We start from the raw sequence: 20,301 nt of genomic DNA on the forward strand, positions 1-20,301 counted from the left end.
AGGAGTCTGCCTTCTTGCTTGACAGCAGTGGGGGTACAGCTGCTCTCTTTGAGGTAGGGTGAGTTGGCCATGTGGGTCATGGTTTTCTTTTCTCCAGGCTCACCTGGTTGCCTGTATGCCCATGGAGGGAGAGGCAGTGAGTTGAAGTGGGAACAGAGGTTCCCGCTTCTCACAGAAGATTTCTGGGTGAGTCCTTGACCTGTGGTGTGTGGCCATCGGGCCATTTCTTCTGAACTTGAGGCACTTCCATTCCAACCAGGCATTTTCTACCAGGGAGACTTATTTTAGGCTCTCTGTCTGGAGACAAGGAGACGGACAAGGTCTGGCATGGTTTTTGAGTTGGAGGAAGGGAGACTAATGGGCCCACCAGAGATTTTGCATACCTTCTATTTTAGGTTTGCCTTGTGGCCCAGGGATATTTCTACCAGAGTTGTACTTGGAAATCTCAGGTTTGAAGTTGGAAGGGAGTAAATAAATAAAGGAGGAGTCAGCGCATCTCAGGATGCTGTTTACAGCTCCTCATCTGACTTGCTCAGCCAAGAATCTGAGGGCGGGGGCTCACCTTGTTGAATTAAGGAATCTGCCGAGTCTCGTGTTAATGGTGGTGGATCCTAGCCCTTAGACTGCAAAACTGGAAGAGGACCTTAGAGCTTGTCTGAAAGATAGAGACAAGAGAAAAACTTTATGCTTGAAATCACTCAGTGATTGACAGAGCCAGCACTCAAACACAGGCTTTCAGAGTCCATTTCCAGTGATCTCTCTCTCTCTTTTAATATGTATCTATTAATTGGGCTGCACCCAGTCTTAGTTGTGGCATCTGATGTCTAGTTTCCTGACCAGGGATTGAACCCGGGTCCCCTGCATTGAGAGTGTGGAGTCAGTCACTGGACCACCAGGGAAGTAAGTCCCCCAAGGGCTCTTAGCACAAAGCTGCTGCCTGTATGCCTGCTGGAGCACCTGAGTTACGCTCCATCCAAAAACTGTGGCAGTGAGAACATGAAAACCTGAGATATGCTCAGGACATAAGTAAATGAAGGACCTTATTTTCCGGTTGTGTTCCGCATACTGTTCTGGAGGATTTGATGGCCAGTGTGACTACATGGGGAAACCGCGTGTTTCGGGGTGTTTTAACACTTACTTCTTCAAAGTCTGCCAGTTCAGCGGGGCAGCAGTTTTAGTCATCGGCTTGTGCCTAAGTCCCACTGAGTATTTTTTTTTATCTAGAATGCTTTCTTCCTGCTTTGTACCTGTGTGTGATTTATTTAGACATGGTCCGGGAGAAGAATGGGGATGGAAAGGAAAGGCCAGAGACCCAAACTGGTATCTCTTCCTGGGTTACATCTCTTACTACCTTCCGTTCATGAGGTCTTCCATTGTTAATTGCTAATGATCACCTGTGCCTACAACAGGGCCCGGCACATAGTGGGCCCTCCATAAATTCTTGTTGAATAAATATACTGGGGGTTTGGAAAAAGAGTTCCCTCCCAGAAGGGACCAACAAATGACAGACGGAGGCAGAGACAGGGAGGTAATTGATGGGAGCTGCAGAGTTTTGCTGTGAGTCAGGGCTTAGAACAAGCTCCAGACAGGTAAGGCAGGAGGGGCTGGGAAGAGCTAGTCTCACGAGGGGTGGAGCCACTGGGTGGAGACTTGTGAAACAATAGATGTGGAATTGGACTGGTTATGGGGAGGATAATAATAACCATGGGTCTTGGGCCAGGCTTGTGTAAGCGCTCTATGTGTATCCTCTCCCTTAAGAGTCCTCACAGGTGCCAGTTGTTGCCTTCAGGCTGAGTTGTTCAGTCGTGTCTGACTCTTGGCCATCCTATGGACCGTAGCCCACCAGGCCCCTCTGTCCATGGGATTCTCCAGGCAAGAATACTGGAGTGGATTACCATTTCCTCCTCCAGGGGATCTTCCTGACCCAGGGATTGAACTGCCTGAATTGGCAGGCGCATTCTTTACCACTGCCTGGTTTTTCCCATTTAGCAGATTGGGGAACTGAAGCACAGAGGAGTCAGTAACTCATTCAAGGGCACAAAGCTGGTGGTGTCTGAACTCAAGCAGACTGACTTCAGACTTGGCTGCCCTAGAATGATGATGAGTGCAGGTATTTCTGCCCTTGTCAAGGAGCTGGGCATTCAGAGCTTTGGGATTGCTAGAAAGGATAGCAACGGAAATATTGAAAAAGAAATTGCTGGTCTGCAATGCAGTGAGGCTGGTCAGGGAGATGGCCCTCTGCTTCCTTTGCCAAGGCCCTCAAGGTATCTGAAGACTATAAAAGTTTTTTTTTTTTTTTAATTTATTTGGCTGCTTTGGGTCTTAGTTGTGGCATGTGAATGCTTTCTTGCTGCTTGTGGGATCTAGTTCCCTGACCAGGGATCGAACCCTGGCCCTCTGCATTGGGGGTGCAGAGTCTTAGCCACTGAACCACCAGGGAAGTCCCCTGTAAGGGAATATTTATTTGGGGGACCTAACTATTTCCCAGGCATAGTGGCTAGTACCAGATTGGGTCTGTTTTGCGCTTGATAAAAAGATTTAGGAGACTTTCTTTTTTAAGGTTGCTTTTCAAGTTACGTTTTAGTCCACATGTATTTGAAACTGGTGGGAATTTTAAAGCCAGAAGTGTCACCTTTGTCCATGAGGCCTCTAGAAAGTGTTTCCCACCTGCTCAAGCCTTCCCTTCCTACTCCAAGTATGCTGGTCCAGGCTACTCAGCCCACATCTGCTGCCCTTTAAACAAAATTATTTATTTTCGGCTATGCTGGGGCTTCATTGCTGCTCTGGCTTTTCTCTAGTTGCAGCAAGTGGGGACTGCTCTACACTTGCAGTATGCAGGCTTCTTACCGTGGTGTCTTCTGTTGAGGCGCACAGGCATCAGTAGCTGCAGCACATGGGCTCAGCAGTTGCAGCTCCCGGACTCTGTAGTTACGGCGCACGGGCTTAGTTGGTCCGAGGCTTGTGGGATCTTCCCTGATCAAGGACTGAACCTGAGTCTCCTATGTTGGCAGGCAGATTCTTTGCCACTGAGCCACCAGGAAAGCCCACAACAGCTGCCCTTTTATTGACAGTCTGCCAGTCCCGTCCTCGTGGAGTTTGCAGTCTCCCTGGGAGACAGACATTAAACTAATAATTACACCAATACTCTTTAATTACAATTGTTACAAATGCTTCAAAGGAAAAAGTACAGAGACCACGGGAGCTGATAATCAGGGAGAACGGGGGAAGGGAGGCTTTCCTGAAGAAAAGGAATTTAAACAGCCACACCGAGGATGGGCAAAGAGGCTTTAACCAGGTGGGACAGTCCGTTAGCCTTGAGGTAAGCCTTTGCTGCTCTGTATGTGGTCCAGGCACCAGCAGCAGCAGCATTACCTGAGAGCTTGTTGGAAATGCAGGATCTCAGGCCTGCCCCAGACCTGCTGAATCTGCATCTTAAAATTCCCGTGTGTGGTTGAGTCTAAGAAATGCTGATGGAATCAAAGTACCGAACTGGGAGGTTCCCAGCTTTGCTGCAAGTGAGTTGGGTGACCTCAGGCAAGTCACCCACCTTGAAGTGACTTGAAGGAGTAATAACAAGAGAATTAGATCATCCCATAAGTTCTTTCCCAGGTGGCTCAGTGGTCAAGAATCCGCCTGTCAATGCAAGAGACACAAGAGAGGCGGTTCGATCCCTGAGTCTGGAAGATCCCCGGGGGGAAGAAACGGCAACCCACTCCGGTATTCTTGCCTGGAGAATCCCATGGACAGAGAAGCCCGGTGTGCTAAACGAAGAGTCGGGCACAACTGAGCACACAGCACATACACACACAGCTTCCTTCTGGCTTCTCAGATCTTTGGCTTTTGCTGGTGGGCGCTGTCTCCAAGCTTCTGGAGGGAGATGACCTGGGCTTACACAGCAGCCACCTGTGCCATGCTCGTGGTCGGAGGGCCAGCAGTGGATACTAGTCCATGCTCTAGTCTGACTTCAGTGAGCACTAAAGAGGGGCCAGACCATTCTTAGGGGAGAGATGAGAATAATTCACAAAAAGCATGTGGAGTTTCGTGGCACATACAATACTGTCTTTTTATTTTTAATATTTATATATGTATGTATCTATTTGACTGCACTGGGTCTTAGTTGCAGCACAAGGGGGGTCTTCAGTTGTGGCATATGCGCGCTTAGTTGCAGCATGTGCAATCCAGGTCCCCTGACCAGGGACAGAACGCAGGCCCCCTGCACTGGGAGCATGCAGTCTTAACCGCTGGACCACCAGGAAAGTCTTGGGAGACTGTCTTAAGGTGACCCAGGGATGAGTTGACCTGAAGCAAGAGAAAAATGAGCAGGGTCAAAGGGACTTTGAGGAAGAAAGGTGTAACGTTTCTTACCTAAACTGAGGGCAGGAGGGACCTGCTTCGCTGCTGTGCGTGTGAACATAATAACTTCAAGAACTGCCATGGTGTTTTGACCCTGAGATCTTCACATCACTGTAGAGAGAACCAGAGGGCTGGAACCAGACCTTCTTGACCTTCACAGCCATGGGGGGGCTTCAGTTACATCTGCAGCTGTACAGAGGGTTACATTCTAGGGGTAGGGGCTATAGCTTTCACCAGCCTCAAAGGGGTTTGTAGCCTCCCAGAACTAGGGACAAAGGGCTTTCTTGACTAATGCCTCCCAGCTCTTTTATTATGCGGCACTGGCTATGTCCCAGGCACTATTCTCATATATGTATTAGCACTTTCCATATATGTATTAGCCCATTTATGTTGAATACTAGGTCACACACCTAGTAAGTTTCAGAACCAGGATTGGCACCCAGGCAGTCAGGCCCCAGAGTCCCTGCAAGCAAAGCCTACCTTAGAAACAGGGCAGATGAAACCAGGGGCTTGCCGTTTTCAGTAGGAATAGAAATTGAGATTATGGAAGCCTCTACTTTACAAGTAAGCATCTCCCAATTGTTCATGCATAAAACTGCAAGGATTTTCCTGGGGAAACGTGTTACAAATAGCACAGAGTTGCCAGGCTAGCCAGTGAGAGCCTGTGTCACTATTGGACTCAACTCATGATAGTTTGCAAACAAACAAACATACAAACAAAATTAGAAAACAAGACTGCGGCAGTACTTCAAGGAAAATTAAGAATTCTAGAGTCCAGGGCCTTCCCTGGTGGTCCAGTGGTTAAGTCATCGCCTTCCAGTGCAGGCCATGCACTTTTGATCCCTGGTTGGGAAGCTAAGAACCTACATGCCTTGTGGATCCAAAAAAAAAAAAAAAATCCAGAACATAAAACAGAAGCAACATTGTAGCAAACTCAAAACTTTAACTAAAATGGTCTCTATCAAAAAATAAAAAAAAACCTTAAAAAAATACAATTAATACTGTGTTTTTAAAAAATTCTAGAATTGGATAGAAGGTGCTTGAACACAGTCAAATAAGGGAGGTGAAATGGTTGCAGGAAATTGGGGTAGATTCTGAAAGGGGGGATCAAAGAATGCTAGAGGTCAAAGTGGGGCTAAATGTATGTTGAATCAGCAGCTTCAAAAGGTGAAATAACTGGCTTTTATTACCCACTAATTAATGTATATAGCTCCCAGACCAGACCCTTCCTGCATCCCTAGGCCCCTAAGTACAGAGGCCTTTTGTCTTCTCTCTTACTCATTTCTGTCCCATTTGAATATTTATTGCTATGTATTAGCTTTATAATCTGTATATTTGTAATGGAGTAAAAGGACTATTAGAAGCAGGTTGATCTCTAGAGGGGGTTTTGGTTCTGTCTTCTACCACCATCGTGGTAAAGGAGTTTCTGCTATTAAATCCTATGCTCTATCATGTGTGGGTTTCCCGGATAGCTCAGTGGGTAAAGAATCCACCTGCAATGCAGGAGATGTGAGTTTGATCCCTGGTCTGGGAAGATCCCCTGGAGAAGGAAATGGCAACCCACCACAGTATTCTTGCCTGGAGAATCCTGTGGACAGAGGAACTACAGTCCATAGGGTCACAAAGCTGAGCACGCAAACATCATGTGTATATTTTGGGAGTACCAAGAGAACCGTTGGAAACGTGAGGGTTTCCGGTGTAGTCAGAAGCTGAGAATAGGAGATCACATTGTGGCCCACCTGTGTTCTCTGCCTCCCAGGTTATAACAAATAGGGAATCAAAATCAGGTAAAAATAATCACTGCAGAAAACATGAATGGGGACTTCCCTGGTGGTCCAGTGGTTAAGACTTCGCCTTCCAGTACCAGGGGTGTGTGTTCGATTCTTGGTCGGGGGGCTAAATCCCACATGCCTCGTGGCCAAAAAAAACAAAACATGAAACAGAATATTGTAATAAATCTAGTATATATATTTTAAATACTAAAATCACCTTAAAAATAATTTTCTAAAACTTAAAGAAAGTAGGAATGCCCACCCTGCAGATTTATGTGGGAGACTATAACTTCTGTGATGACTCTTAGTTCTGTGTGGTTTGTCTTTTGAGTGGTACCTAAACACCATCCCCAACCCCATCTTATCCCCACTGGGGCTGCAGTGGGATGCAGTTTTGAAAGGGGAAGATTGTCCTGTACATGTTTGGTGTTTAAAAAAAAAATCATACAGACTTTAATAATGGTTGTTTTATGTACCATGTCAGAATGTCCTCATGAGGACACGCCCAAGCTGGCCTCTCAGTAAGGCTCAGGGAGGCTTCAGAGGCTGGCAGTGCTGGTTGGTTATGCCCACCCTGTGATGGACTGCAGCACACCACACTTCCCGTCTTTCACTGTCTCCCAGAGTGTGCTCAAACTCATGTCCGTTGAGTCTGTGATGCCATCCAACTAGCTCATCCTCTGTTGCTCCCTTCTCCTTTTTGCCTTCAATCTTTCTCAGCATCATGGTCTTTTCCAATGAGTTGGCTCTTTTCATCAGGTGGCCGAAGTATTGGTGCTTCAGCATCAGTCCTTCCAGTGAATATTCCGGGATGATTTCCTTCAGGATTGACTGGTTTGATCTTGCCGTCCAAGGACCTCTCAAGAGTCTTTTCCAGCATCACAGTTGGAAGGCATCAAGTTTCTTGTTTTCCTCATTCTTTCTTCTCCGTTTTATGTTTGTTTTTTCCTGTTTATTGCTTTGGAACTTATACAGTCTATTTCTGTTCTTTTGATGCATGAAGACTGTATAAGGTTTAAAGTTAGTTGGTATTTGTATCTTTTTTCCAAGCAATTCAAGGCTCTTAGGATGCTTTATATAAAGTCACCATTGCCCCTGCTTACGTTCAGTTGTCTTGCAGTGGTTTAGCTCTGTCTTGTTTCACTGTTTCATACCGAGAATTGGACCTTCTTTTCATTGTTCTATATGGTTGGTTAACTCTTGAGTCCCACATAGTTACCATTTTGTTTACTCATAATTCTTCCCACATCTCAGGCTTTCTTTCTGAAATCAGAACATCTGTGGTGGAGGTGTTTTAATGATTAACTTCCAGCTCCTATTTGATTAGAGTGTTTTACTGGGTATAAAACTTTGTCTTGACAATTATTTTATCTTAGTATTTAAAGATGGTATTCTGCAGTCTTTCGGCTTTCCTTATTGATATTGAGAAGCCCAGTTATTGATTTCAGGCAATTTCTTCTCTGGTGGTTGTTTTGTTATTGTGGTGGTGTGTGTTCACACACGTGCACGAGTCTGTGGGTTTTTTTTTGGTTGTTGTTTTTTTTGTTTGTTTGTTTTCAGCTTAATGTGTTTAGGAGTGGATTATATTTTGTTTGGCTAAGAATTCATAAGACTTCCTGAAACCGAAGATTAGTGACTTTTATCAGTTCTAGAAAATTTTTATCCTTTATCTCTTTGACTGTTACCTATAATTCTCTCTATGGTTTCTCTTTTAGAACTCAGATTCGATATATGCTAGATCTGGTTCTGTCCTTTTCATCTCTTAACTTATCTTTAATTTCAACACTTTTATAGTGTTTTCTGGGTAATTTCTTATTTGTCTTCCAGTTCACTAATTCTCTCTTCAGTTATCTCTGATTTTCTGTTCAGCCCTTCTACTGATGTATTTTTAATATCAGTATTCACTCACAGGTTTTAATATACTTTTTGTGTTTTAATCCATTGCAGTTATTTTCTTTGATGTTCATTTTTAAGTTTATAATCTGGATGAGCATTGTGTTTCTTGTTTTATCATTTCTTCAAATATGTGTGACTTTTAAAAATCTCTTACTCTTTACCTGGGTTTTGAAATCCTCATTTCCTTGATCATGTTATACACACCATTCTTTTTTTGTATCCAGTAATTCTAGTATCTGCAGTATTTGCAGGTATGGTTCTGTTGTTTGATGGTTCTGCTCACTCCCACTCATAAAGGCTTATTTCCTTATGTGTGATTTTCTGTTGTGAGCTTATGTTTGTTAGAATTCCATCTGTGAGAATTCTTTAAGGTGTGGGATGAGAGTACGTTCTTCCTGGGAGAATATGTGTTGCCTTCTGCCAGACACCTTAAAGTCTTACAGATAAGTCATTATTTACATTTCTTAGCTTATAGTTTGGGGACCAGAGCCCAAACCCACATGCAGGCTGGCTAATGACCATGGATTGTCAGAGGAGCCTTTTCACTGAAAATTCTGCCCACCACTAACACTAAGCCAGATGACTTCCTTCTTGACTGTGTACCACCAGACACCCCACTTTGTCCTGTTGTTCCTATATTGCCAAATGCCTTTTCTCCATATTTGGACCAAGGCCTAATTATGTCAGGCATAGTTGAAGACTGCACATCTTCTGAGCCTTCCTCATGCCGTCCCTCGCAAAATTAACCCGTCCTTGTACATTCATTCGCCCTTGTCACCTTACCTGTTAGGCTGTGGGGATGTGTGTTCAGACCCCACGCTGGACTCTGAACTTCTTAAAAGTGCAGAGCTGTGTCATTTATTTCTGGAGCCCTAGTGCCTGGCTCACTGTTGGGCAGAGTAGTTACTTAATAGATATCTATTGATTGAATGGAATTTATGGCAAAATCAATATTTCTGTTCTTCTTGAATAGTAATCAGATCCCAAGCATTAAGCATTAAGCTACCCTGTGCTCTTGGACAAGTCCAGTTTACCTCTTTGTTTTTTTGTTTCAGTTTATTGATGTTTTGGCTGTGCAGGGTCTCTGTTGCTATGCATGGAGCAGGAGCTGCTCTCTAGTTGTGGTACTCGAGCTGCTCATTGCAGTGGCTTCTCTTGCTGTGGAGCACAAGCTTTAGAGGACGTGGGCTTCAGCAGTCATGGCACGCAGGCTCTAGAGTGCAGGCTCAGTAATTGAGGCACATGGGCTGAATTGCTCTGTGGCATGTGGGATCTTCCCAGATCCGGGGTTGAACCTGTTTCTCCTGCATTAGGAGGTAGATTCTTTACCACTGAGCCACCAAGGAAGCCCAGTTTACCCAGTGACTGAGCTTTAAAATAAAAGGATGCTTCTGAAATCTCTGCCTACTCTAAGATACTGGCATTCAGCATAACTTGTATCACTGTCAAGCATGATAACATGGATCAGCACTTGGCTCACAAATGGAATGAAGGGATGGGAGGGCCTTGGAGAGAAAGAGTATGATTCTGAGAAAATGGGCATGATATGGAAGAGAAGGAAGAGAAGGGACTCAAAAGTAAGTTAATATGAAAGGTGACATTTTAAAATTTGTGACTTGAGGCAACCTACTGCTGCTGCTGCTGCTAAGTCGCTTCAGTCGTGTCCGACTCTGTGCGACCCCATAGACGGCAGCCCACCAGGCTCCCCCGTCCCTGGGATTCTCCAGGCAAGAACACTGGAGTAAGTTGCCATTTCCTTCTCCAATGCATGCAACTGAAAAGTGAAAGTGAAGTCACTCAGTCTTGTCTGACTCTTGACAGCCGCATGGACTGCAGCCTACCAGGCTCCTTCGTCCATGGGATTCTCCAGACAAGAGTACTGGAGTGGGGTGCCATTGCCTTCTCCGTGAGGCAACCTGATGGCTACATTAAAAAAAAAAAAAACACTCTATAACAAAATAAATTCAGATGGATTAGAGATGTTAGATATTAAAAACGAACTCAGAGAAAATAGTTTCTAAGTACGACTTAAAACCCAGGAGCCATAGAAGAAAAGCTGATTATACTTGACCCTACACAAGTAAATTTCTACGAGGCAAAAATCATCATAAACAGTCAAAAGAGTGTCCTACTTCTCAAAACTGGGAAAACAGTTTTCATGACGTATATCAGAGATAGAGCTAATTTTCTTAATATCTGAAGAGGAAATCAGTAAGAAAAAGACCATCAATCAAATTTGTTTAAAAAACACTTACTTCTTTGTCTGTGCCAGCTCTTAGTTGTGGCGTGTGGGATCTAGTTCCCTGACCAGAAATGAAACCTGGGCCCCTGCATTGGGAGTGTGGGGTCTTAGCCACTGGATCACCAGAAAAGTCCCATGAACCCAATTTTTTAAATGGGTTAATGGACCAGTCACAGAAAAGGAAACACAAATGGTTCTTAACCATATGAAGTGTTATTTCAGCCCACCAGTATTAAGAAAAGTGTTAACTCTGCTATGAAGAAGTGATAGTGGGAACAGATACTCTCCGAATTATTAAAAGAGTATAAGTTTGTACAACCTGTATAGAGAGTGTTTTGACAATATTTATTAAAATTGCACAAGCAACTCCACTTCTGGGGATTCCTTTCACAGGTATGAGTATACATGCGAAATGATGCATTTATCAAGATAGTTCATTGCTTCATTGCTTGTAAAAGCAAAAAAAAAAAAAAGGCAAGGGGAACAACCTTATTGTCCATCAGTTGAAAACTGTTAAATAAATTATCCTATGTCCATGCACTGAAAATTCAGTTCAGCGGTAAAAAGGAATGTGAAGCTCCCTATATGTGGATGTGGTTGCTGAGCTATTAAGTAAGAAAGTAAGAGACAGAATGACTGCTGTGTGGCATGGTGCAAGGATACTTAGGCGACTGGTAATAGTGGGCTTAAAGCTCAACATTCAGAAAATTAAGATCATGGCATCCGGTCCCATCACTTCATGGCAAATAGATGGGGAAACAGTGGAAACAATGTCAGACTTTATATTTTTGGGCTCAAAATCACTGCAGATGGTGACTGCAGCCATGAAATTAAAAGACGCTTACTCCTTGGAAGGAAAGTTATGACCAACCTAGATAGCATTTTCAAAAGCAGAGACATTACTTTGGCAACAAAGGTCTGTCTTGTCAAGGCTATGGTTTTTCCAGTGGTTGTGTATGGATGTGAGAGTTGGACTGTGAAGAAAGCTGAGCGCCGAAGAATCAGTGCTTTTGAACTGTGGTGTTGGAGAAGACTCTTGAGAGTCCCTTGGACTGTAAGGAGATCCAACCAGTCCATTCTAAAGGAGATCAGCCCTGGGTGTTCTTTGGAAGGAATGATGCTAAAGCTGAAACTCTAGTACTTTGGCCACCTCATGTGAAGGGTTGACTCATTGGAAAAGACCCTGACGCTGGGAAGGACTGGGGGCAGGAGGAGAAGGGGACGACAGAGGATGAGATGGCTGGATGGCATCACCAACTCGATGGACGTGAGTTTGAGTAGACTCCAGGAGTTGGTGATGAACAGGGAGGCCTGGCGTACTGCGATTCATGGGGTCTTGAAGAGTTGGACACGACTGAACTGAGCGACTGACCGCAGGTGCGGACTTTTTAGTGTGTTCCTTCTTCTTCTTGAATTTTGCACTTTGTGTATATCCCACCTAACTTATTCATTTGGCCATGCCATGTGGCTTGCAGCAACTTACTTCCCCGACCAGGGATCAAACCTGTGCCCCCTGCGGCGAAAGTGAAGAGTTGTAACCACTGGTGGTGGTGGTGGTTCAGTCTCTAAATCACATCCAACTCTTTCTGACCCCATGGACTGAAGCACATCAGGTTTCCCTGTCCTTCACCATCTCCCAGAGTTTGCTCAAATTCATGTCCCTTGAGGTGGTGATGCCATCCAGTCATATCATTCTGTCACCTCCTTCTGCTACCTTCAATCTTTCACAGCATCAGGGTGTTTTCCAATGAGTCAGCTCTTTGCATCACATGGCCAGAGTGTTGGAGCTTCAGCATCAGTCCTTCCAGTGAAAATTCAGGGTTGATTTCCTTGCTTATTGAACCACCAGAGAAAAAAAAAAAAATATATATATATATATATATATATATATAATTTTTTTTTTTTTCCAAAGAAGGGGTTAGGGTGGGAAGGAGGAAGAGAAGGAGGATCTCACCGTTGCTCTGCTTTTTCACATAGGTTATTTTAGTTATTCAGCTCAACAGCCCCTAAGGAGGCTACCATTTTATAGACCAAGAAACTGAAGCTTGAAAGTCTGCAGTGACTTGCCCAAGTTCACGGAGAGAGCCCTGGAAGCTAGCATTGAGTCCAGCTTTCACTGCAGAATCGTTGGGCTCATATCTGTAGATCAGTACTTTCTTGCTTCCTTCCTTTTTTTTAACCAGCCTCTCATAGGTCAAGGACCAATAGGCTGTGCATCATGGCCTAGACAGCCCTCCTCTCCCCTGACCCCCCCAGGGCAGAGGAGTGAGTATAAAGTTCCATCCTGGGAATTCCCTGGTGGTCCAGTGGTTAAGATTCCATGCTTCCAATGCAAGGAATTCGGGTTTGATCCCTGGTCGAGGAGCTAGGATCACTCATGCAGCACGGACAAGAAAATATTTTAAAAGTAAATTTTATCGATTTTACTCTGCAACGGTGCAAATCAGTCATAATTATATGTATACATCCCCTCCTTCTATGTATCCCCTCCTTCTTCAGGGCTTCCCTGGTGGCTCAGATGGTAAAAAATCTGCCTGCAATGCAGGAGACCCAGGTTCAGTTCCTGGGTGGGGGAGATCCCCAGGAGGAGGGAATGGCACCCCACTCCAGTATTGCCTGGAGAATCCCGTGGACAGAGGAACCTGGGAGGCTACAGTCCCTGGGGTCACAAAACATCGAGCAAGACTGAGCAACTACCACTTTCACTTTTTCCTCCTCCTTGGGCCTCCCTCCCCCACCCCATCTCACCCCTCTAGGTTGTCACGGAACACCAAGCTGGGCGCCTTGTGTTACGTATAGGCTTCCTACTAGCTGTCTGTTTTACCAACACAACATTGTAATGTAGTTATCCTCCAATTAAAAAATAAAAATGTAATTAAAAGAACAGCCCTAAAAGTTTTTTGTTTTTTTTTTTTTTAAAGTGAGGTTCCACCCTACTTCCTGGCTGGCTGGCTCACAGGTCCTATTGGGCAAAGCTTGGGCAGTAGGTGGTGGAGTCAGACCAGAACCCAGCCCTCCACATCAGACACAATGAGGAGGATGAGGGATGGGCTCTGCAGTCCTACCTTTGAAGTTCCTGGCTTTTATCAGAATGTCTGAAGCTTTACGTTATTTCAAGGAAGCTTTTATTATTGTCTGTGTGAACTGGCCTTGGGTAGGTCCCAGCTGCCAGGTGCCAAGGGAGCGCTTCCTGGTCCCTTCATTTTGTTTTACAGTGGGGAGGTTTTCAGGGCTGATGGTACCTGGAACACGGAACATTCTGGAAGCACAACTTTTCCTATCTTTCCTTACACAGGTGCAATTGGATGGCATCTCTTTAATTAAAAGGAAGGGTAGGTGGTTTTTTGATTTGGGGTTTTGGTTTTTGTCTGGCAGAAAACACCTGTGCTGTTTTCAAAGTAGGGTATTGACTGCTTCCTCTTTGCTGAAGAGAAATTCTCTACGGAGAACAAAGCTAAAGGTGTCGGCCGTATATAATACGAGGCTGTCATCTGTAGGCTACAGCTTCACCTGGGGGGAGAATTTGATGTCTTTAAGAGACACAGAATCATCTAGCACCAGCTGTCCTCATGGGCAGCGCCATATTGATTATCCAAGTTGGAATCATCATTTCTGAAGGAGGAGGCAGGGTCCACTGGGGCTGAGGAATGTTTGTGGCGGTCTTTGGAATCCATGGGCTGGAGCTGGCATGTCCAGCCCCTGGTCACTGTGCTACTCGGCATCTTTACAAAGGATGCGTCCTAGTGGTTCATGCTGTCTGTTTTTGTTTGTTAGGCCAGTGGAAGCACCTTGAGCATTACAGAGTGGTACCCACATTAAGTTCGTTCTGGGCTGTTTGCTGAATGCATGCATGGATAGGAGGCACCCCATAAACGTTTCCCCAATGGACAGATTGTGATCTTTGAGATAGATTTTAAAGCTTTCAATCAGAAAGAGGAATGGAGAAATTCAGACAGCTCCCATTGCTCCTCAAGTTTTCCTGATGCTTGAATAATTAAGTCCATGGCGGGTGAGCTTTTCCCTTTCTTGGGCTCTGGCTCATCTTACACAAAGGCCAACTTCTGTAAATGGTGCACGTGGTCCTCTCATGCCTTCCCGACAGTTCCCGATTCTGTTGTCCTCTTGTGTCCTAGCTCATTATCTGGAAAATTTCTGTGTAACATCAGCTAAGTTCTTTATTTTTTTTTTTTTTAAGGATTTTTATAGTCTGTTTATTTATTTGGCCTCACTGTGTGGTGTGTGAGATCTTAGTTCCCTGACCGGGAATCAAACCCACGTCCCCTGCATTGCAAGGCAGTTTCTTAACCACTGAACCACCAGGGAAGTCTCAGACTGGCCATTTTGTAATTCCCCCGGTTGAATTCGCTGTCAGAGGAGTTGGTCATTGTTCTTTCCTTGATCAAGGACGAAAGGAACACTTGCATTGTTTTTTCACCCATCAGCCGCTCTGCCTGCTCTCATCCCCACCTCCTGTTCTCCCCGTGGCCGTCACTCTAGGGACAGAAAATTGGGGTCCTGACTTAGCTCCCTGCTCTTGGCTTGCCTTCCCTGCTCTCACTTGGGCTTTTTGGAGGATTTGGTTTTTTTTTTTTTTTGAGAGTCATTTGTGGCTGTCCTGGTCTTCACTACTCCCTGGGTTTTCTCTAGTTGCAGAGACTAGGGGCTACTCTGTAATTGCAGTACGTGGGCTTCTCGCTGTAGGGGTTTCCCTTGTTGTGGAGCACAGACTTCAGTAGTTTTGGAGCTTGGGCTCAGTAGTTGTGGCACATGGGCTTAGTTGCTCTGTGGCATGTGGGGTCTTCCTGGACCAGGGATCGAACCTGTGACCCCTTCATTTGCAGGTGGATTCTTATCCACCGAGCCACGGAGGATTTTAATTCCTCTTCAGTGGAAAACAGCTCTTAGTCCTTAAAAATATTCTTAGGTGGTTTTAAGTGTCTGTCCAGTTTTGTTTTGTTCCAATCCAGTTCAGGTTCGAATGTCCAAGGAATGCAGTCTCTTGGATCTCTGCCTTTTGTTTTTTAGAAAATAGCTTTTATTGATTTTTTTTTTCTTGTTACAAAGAGATTTACGGTTGTTGCAAGAAATTTAGGAAATAGAAACAAGCAAAAAGAAGAAAATTAAAATGCCTGTAATTATTAATATTTCAGTGTATGATATACTCTTCCATATATTTAAGCAGTCTCCTAAATTTAAACTTTTTTCCTCTTTTTCTCTTGTAAAGAATGCTGTGGTGAACAACCTTGGGTATTTTTTGATTAAATCTTTGGCATACATTTCTAGCAGGAAATTACAGGGCCCAGGACACATTGTAATGGCCCCGGATTTAGATGGTTAAATTGGCCTCCAGAAATGTTATGTAGTATTTTTGGTTCCTTTTAGGTGAATACTAAGTCTTACTCTTTTATTAATAGAACTTGGTTGTGCGTTTTTAAGATACTGCTTTTCAGCTGTTTCACGCACATTGATTAAGAGGGACTGGCCTGGGCACAGCCTGATTGGCCCCGGGCACGGCCTGATTGACCCCGGGCACAGCTGACCTTGAAAGAGAACCCGCGGATCCTTGCCCCTGTGTTCACAGTGGGCCTTGAGCACCGAGACTAGAGCCTTTCCTGTTTTCTCTGAGTGCAGGCCTGTGGCTCCCCAGGGAGTCCTCAAGAAGCCCACCCTCAGGGTGCCCGGGGCAGCGCTGGCTTTGAGGATTCCAGACTTAGGCTGGTCTGTCTTCGGAGATGATGCTTGTGAAACAAACATCCTGTTTTGACTCCGGAGACCCGAAGCCGGTCCTGTCCGGCTGGGTTAGTGTTTGTGGGGCTGGCGTGGAGGATGCTGTATGCAGGCTTCAGGCCCTGCCCTACAGGTCCTGCCCCAGGGGAGTGCCTCTTTCCAGACCTTCAGCCCTTGCAGCCCCATTCCCCCATCATCACCTTGAGGTTGGGTGGGGGAGGTTTGATGGAATTAGAGAGGAAGTAACACGTGCTTGGGCTAAATTGGGCCTTCCTGCTCCAGCTCGGGGCTTGCTCTTCCTCCTTTTCTGTTCCCTTCCTCCTCCACACCAGCACAGTCTTTATGGCAGTTGGCGAGGCCTCTCAGGACCTTCCCTACATCTTAGTTTCTTCCCTCCTCTTGGCTCCTGGTGACATCTCTGCTGCTGCCCACCATCTGGACCTGGCACTGCCAGCTCTTTTCTTGTACCCACCCTGCTCTGGTTTCCAGCCCCCTCGTTGCTCCCCCTTCCAAGCAGGGCTGTCCCAGCTGAAGCTGCTTCTAGCCTGCCCTCCTTTCTCAGGCCTGGTGGGAAGACCCCGGGGGCTCAGGGAGGCCCAAGTCTCCCCACCCCCCAGAGACACAGTGACAAAACAAAACCCAACCCCTTAGAGATGAGGGATGTTTCGGTTTCTGTGAACTTGGTGACTTGTGAGCTGGAGATGGGAGGCACAGGTTGGGAGACAAGGCTGGAGGTTCCCCCGGGGTGGGCTTTGTTTAAAATTTAATATGCTCTTTCTTTCTCTCAATGCGCCAGCACAGCTTCCAGCTCCTTTGTCATTGTAGTCCCGTTATCTCTCTGGTGGATGCGATCTCTTATCTGCCCGGCCCTGCCTCTCATCCCTCAATGGCCCATCCTTCCCACAGTCTCTACCCCCCTCCCCCAGTTGAGACACAGTGTTGCAGGCCTCATTCTGCAACCTTAGATTCCAGTGAAACTCCTCACCTTGCTTCTTAGCTCATTGATTTGGAGAAAACCAGGGTCCACTTTTGGTGATGGTGGACCCAGCAAAGGCATGAGAAGTGGGCAGCTTTGGTGTCCAGTGAGAGATGGTATGTGGCACCCACCCTTAGCAGGATGGGAGAGTTGGGTCCAAGGGTGAGGGTCTTGGCTCTGGGTCGCCTAAGACGCAGTTGATGGTTTGCTCCCATGTGTGCTGCTACTTCTTTTTATAAAAAATTAATTGTTAATTTAATTTAAAAGCTATTTATTTGGCTGCATCAGGTCTTAGTTGCAGCATGCAGGATCTTTCACTGCAGCTCATGGGCTCCACAGGATTTGGGCTCAGTAGTTGCAGCACATGAGCTTGGTCACCCAAGATCTCACCCAATGTGAGATCTTAGTTTCCTGACCAGTCCCCAACCAGGAATTGAACCCGTGTCCCTTGCACTGGAAGGCAGATTCTTAACCACTGGGCAACCAGGGAAGTCCCTGTGTTATAACTTCTGACCTGGCACCTTCTTGGCCTTGGGAAGCCCTGCAGGGGCTTAATCACTGAAACACAGAATTGTTCTTCTCCCCACAGGCAGGGATGAATCTAAAGGGTTGTCTGCCACAGAAGTAGGATCACAGGGCAAGTGCAGGACCTACTTCAAGCCATGGGACTCAGGATCCAAGGAGCCACGGCCTTTTGTCCTGGCTTGCCATCTCCCAGCCCTGACAAGCCACAGCCTTCCCCAGCAAGCCTTGATTTCATGGCCTGCGAAGTGGGTTCACGTACCTACTTTTTAATAGGTGTGCTTTATGCTGTATTGCTGTTGTTCAGTCACTAACTTGTGTCCCATTCAACCCCATGGACTACCGCATGCCAGGCTCCCCTGTCCTGCACTATCTCCCAGAGTTTGCTCAAACTCATGTCTGTAGAGTCAGTGATGCTATCCAGCCATCTCATCCTCTGCTGCTGCCTCCTCCTCCTAACTTCAGTATTTCCTGGCATCAGTGTCTTTTCCAGTGAGTCAGATCTTTGCATCATGTGGCCAAAGTATTGGCACTTCAACTTCAACGTCAGTCCTTCCAGTGAATATTCAGGGTTGGTTTCCTTTAGGATTGACTGGTTTGATCTTGTAGCCCAAGGGATTCTCAAGAGTATTCTCCAGCACCACAGTTTGAAAGCATCGATTCTTTTTGGTGCTCAGCCTTCTTTATGGTCTCACATCTGTACATGACTACTGGAAAAACCATAGCTTTGACTATACAGACCTTGTCTGTGCTGTGTGATATGTGGTAATCATTGTTACCTGTGGACTGCAGGCATGTGAAGTCAGGGAGAGTCCTCTTTTCTCTTACAAACCTCCATCATTTTCTTTATTCCTTTGTTCAGTCAGTAAACACCAAACACCTAGTAAACTCTGATATAAAGGGGAAACAAAGTGGTCTTTGTCCCCAGCAGGCCCTCAAACTGGAGGGATATGGGATATGCAGATGTGGTGAAGCTGGGGAGCAGTTCAGGGAAGACTTCCTGGTGGAGGTGGTGTTTAGCTGAGTCTTAGCAGGTGAGGGAAGCAGAGGCATTCCACTGGGGGACTAGAATATACCAAGTCAGAAAGAACAGGTGCATTCAAAGAGTCAGAGGTGGTTTGTTGCGGATGGGAGATAGGGTGTCGAGGTGGGATGGCAGAAGATGGGGCTGGAGAGGCCGATTGGGAATGTGTCCAAAGACTTGAACTTCATTCAGAGACCTGGGGGAGCCACCAGTGGGTTCTGAGCAAAGAAGCCATTAACAGATCACTCTGGTATAAGCCACGGGACTTGGGGTTTACATTGTTATTCCCTGTGGGAAAATCCCCTTTGAAAAAGTTGATTTGAGGGTTGAAAAACCCTTCAGAGGAATAAATATAGTATTTTTGCTTGAATTCCTTTTCATTTAACCTGAAATATCTGCTCTGTATGAGCCATTTACAGATCATTTATAAAATCATGTTTTCTATGCTTGACTGTGTTTCTTAAAACTGAACAGGAAATAATCCCAAGTAAAATTTTTCCACTGAGTTGCATTCTTTTTTTTTTTTAAACATTTTTTACTGGAGTATAGTTGCTTTCTTTTTGGCCATGCTGCATGGCATGTGGAATCTTAGTTCCCGGACCAGGGATAGAACCTGCGCTCCTCGCAGTGGAAGCACAGAATCTTAACCACTGGACCACCAGGGAAGTTCCCACTGAGACATATTATTAATATATGTTTATAGTTACTGAGGGGCTTCCCTGATAGCTCAGTTGGTAGAGAATCTGCCTGCAACGCAGGAGACCCCAGTTCAATTCCTGGGTTGGGAAGATCTGTATTTTTGGACTTACCTTGTGGCTCAGCTGGTAAAGAATCCGCCCGCAATGTGGGAGACCTGGATTCAGTCCCTGGGTTGGGAAGATCCCATGGAGAAGGGAAAGGCTACCCACTCCAGTATTTTGGCCTGGAGACTTCCATGGACTGTATAGTCCACAAGGTCACAGAGAGTCAGACACGACTGAGCGACTTTCACTTTCATAGTTACTGAATGGGATTCCCAGTGGCTCAGTGCTAAAGAATCTGCCTGCATTACAGGAGCTGCAGAAGATGCAGGTTTGATCCCTGGGTCAGAAAGATCCCCTGGAGTAGGGCATGGCAACCCACTCCAGTATTACCTGGAGAGTACCATGGACAGAGGAGCCTGGTGGGCCTCTGGGGTCCATGGGGTCGAACAGAGCTGGACACAGTTAACTAAGTGACTAACACTAACACCTTTCCCCAATCCCAGCAAGGGAAGGATAAGGAGGACCAATGTTTGTTGAGTACCTGCTCTGGGCCAGGCACTTTTAATTCAGTGACTCTGTAAGAAATAGCATTCTTGACCCATTTTAGAGGCAGAAAAACTGAGGTTCATGAAGGCAGCTACTTTCCCAGGGCCTGTAAGAGATGGCAGTGGGATTTGAACCAGGTATGAGTGAATCCCAAATTCACACTCCATTCATCGAACCACTCTGCCACCTAATTTCCAAGACAGTAGAAAAGTAAAGTGGGGGACCTCCCTGGTGGTCCAGTGGTTAAGAATCTGCCTTGCAATGCAAAGGACAGGGGTTCAGTCCCTGGTCAGGGCGCTGAGATCCCACATGCTGTGGGACTACTGAGCCTGCGGGCTCTAGAGCCCATTCTCTGCAACAGGAGAACGCTAATGTGCCACAGCGAGGACCCAGTACAGCCAAAGGAAAACAAAAACAGGAGGTGCAGAGATGAGCCGATGGAGAGCCTCTTGATTTCCAGATAAAAGTCAGAGCTGAAACACTTCCTTGAGGACCATTCT

The 20,301-nt window shown here is 45.8% G+C and overlaps 1 protein-coding gene and 1 non-coding gene across 6 annotated transcripts in view; one reads left to right on the forward strand and one right to left on the reverse strand.

The window, feature by feature from the left end:
* The window catches only part of ZNF710 (zinc finger protein 710), a 74,786-nt gene that overhangs the window by 1,991 nt on the left and 52,494 nt on the right, over positions 1–20,301 (forward strand). Inside the window, exon 1 of one of the 5 annotated variants that reach the window (XM_042235089.2) lies at positions 1–20,301. This exon is cut by the window's right edge and continues 30,278 nt beyond it. The exons of the other annotated variants lie outside the window; for them this stretch is intronic. The gene's annotated coding sequence lies outside the window, so the exon portion shown is untranslated. 5 annotated transcript variants of the gene reach the window in all.
* TRNAG-CCC (transfer RNA glycine (anticodon CCC)) lies at positions 2,368–2,440 on the reverse strand. Its single transcript has one exon. It is a non-coding gene; the product is annotated as a tRNA-Gly (tRNA).

This window comes from Ovis aries, chromosome 18 (genome assembly GCF_016772045.2).
Source record: "Ovis aries strain OAR_USU_Benz2616 breed Rambouillet chromosome 18, ARS-UI_Ramb_v3.0, whole genome shotgun sequence".
NCBI classification, from domain to species: domain Eukaryota; kingdom Metazoa; phylum Chordata; class Mammalia; order Artiodactyla; family Bovidae; genus Ovis; species Ovis aries.